Source organism: Otolemur garnettii, unplaced genomic scaffold (assembly GCF_000181295.1).
Source record: "Otolemur garnettii isolate 467f Iridium unplaced genomic scaffold, OtoGar3 scaffold00025, whole genome shotgun sequence".
Taxonomy (NCBI): domain Eukaryota; kingdom Metazoa; phylum Chordata; class Mammalia; order Primates; family Galagidae; genus Otolemur; species Otolemur garnettii.
The window spans coordinates 17,351,628-17,353,878 of record NW_003852420.1 but is presented as its reverse complement, the minus strand read 5'-3'; positions in this window follow the sequence as shown (position 1 = coordinate 17,353,878).

The following is a 2,251-nucleotide window of genomic DNA, read 5'->3' as shown; positions in this document are numbered from 1 at the left end:
AAAAAAAAAAAAAAAAAAAAAAACCACAGACCTTACCTTTCTGGGGAGCAGAGGTTTTTTGTTGGGTTTTTTGTTTTTGAGACAGAATCTTACTCTGCTGTCCTGATAGAGTGCCGTGGCATCATCATAGTTCATAGCAACCAACCTCAAACTCTTGGACTCAAGCAATCTTCTTGGCTCAGGTTCCAGCGTAGCTGGGACTACAGGCTCCTGCCACTAAGCTTGGTTAGTTTTTCTATTTTCAGTAGAGACAAAATCTCACTCTTGCTTAGGTTGATCTTGAACTCCTGATCTTAAGCAATCTACCTGCCTTGGTCTCCTAGAGTGCTAGGATTACACGCATGAGCCACTTCACCAGCCTGGAGAGCAGGTTTAAAAACAAACACACACTAAAACTAAGAGGAATCATTCAAACACAACAACACACACACACCACACACAAAAGAATGATGGCTAGCGTGAGGGTGAGTAGAGGTGGCTTTGCTCTTGCTGGGGCTCTCTGGGCTCTCCTCGTTTGGGACAGGCCCCACATATCAGAGGGAGCATAGACAGAGGGTTAGAAACTCTGGAGCCTCCTCCCAGCCAGTCCCTAACCTGTAGGGTGGTCAGTTCATTGCCATGAGAAGAGCTTTGAATTCAGAGCCAGGACCTGGGTAGAATCCTAGTTCTGTCATTTCTAGCCATGTAAACGTATGCCAGTCACTGAACTACTTAGAGACTCAATTTCCTCATTTATGAAACAAGGACAGTACTAACAATGGATTCTTTGGTTCTTTTTTTTTTTTTAAATTGTAATTATGGAGCACCTAATATATACTGTTCATTGAAAGAAAGGTGCTCTACATGTGTAAATATATTTAGTTTGAGGTTGTTTTGTTTGTTTCTTGGAGATAGAGTCTTGATCTGTTGTCCAGGCAAGTGTGAGTGCAGTAGTGGACTCAAGTGGTCCTCCTGTTTCAGCCTTCTGAGTAGCAGAGACTACAAGCTGAGACTCTCTCACCTTTACAGAGAGAGCCAGGCAGTGGGGAAATGCCCAACTAATGACTAGTTTTTTGTAGAGACTAGGGTCCTGCTTTTGCTCAGGCTAGTCTCAAATTCCTGGCTTCAAGTGATCATCTTGCCTCAATCTCCCAGACTCATGGTGAGATCTTGGGAAGTTTAGACAGTATAATGAATGGGAAACCGTTTTGAAAATTGCTAAGTGCTTGAAAAAGCAAGGGATTATTATCATTATTCAGTTCACTGTTTGCTCATCTGTGAAATAGGGGTAATATACTACTCTGTCTTTATAAGGATATTTTTGGGGGCACCCATGAGATAATGGATGGGGAAACATTTATAAAAGTTAGAGGCTCTATGATAGAAAGGATTGTAAAGATTATTTCCATGCCAGTGGCTTCCCAAAGCTCCCATCCTCTACCTCAAGTTTGACATTAATATTGCTGACAGGAGAGGGGGAGGTAGGGGGACATGGGGGACCCAGGGACGCTGTGTCCCAGTAATTAAACATGTCGGGACTGAAGCACTGCCAGCAGCAGCATCTGGTTGCAATTACCAGAGGGGACCAAAGTGATTAGTCACCTTTATAGAGAGAGCCAGGCAGAAACCCTGGGCTCCTCCCTGGAAAAGGGCTTCTAACTTAGCTCAGAGTCCCATTCCCTGCTCCTGCCCCCTTCTCCCTGATCCTCAAACAATAACCTCTACCCTGAGACTCCACTATGTCCCCAAAGTCCCAGCCCCTTGGGTGAGATCTCAGCTGAACATCAGGATACTGTAATTTCCCCACTGCCCTATCATTTCTTGTGTTTCTGGGGGCCAGATTAGGATTCTTTGGTATATAAAATGTTAAAGCAGGAATTTGGCTTAAAAAGTGATTTGGTCTTTCTGAATATCAATTTCTTCATCTGTAGAATGGGAGTACTGAGTACTTTCATTATGGGGTTAAGAAGATAAAATAAAAATTCAAAGGAATTCAAAGACCAGAGTAAGTGCTCAAAAAAATAGTCATTATTATTAGCATTTATCAGGTGCTAGGATAATTACTTTTGTTTTTTTGAGACAGAGTCTCATTCTATTGTCCAGGCTAGAGTGCCATGGTGTCAGCCTAGCTCACAGTAACCTCAAATTCTTGGGTTCAAGCAATCCTCCTGCTCAGCCTCCAGAGTAGCTGGAACTATAGGTTCCCACCCTAACACCTGGCTAATTTTTCTATTTTTGGTAGAGATGGGGGTCTCACTCTTTTTTTTTTTTT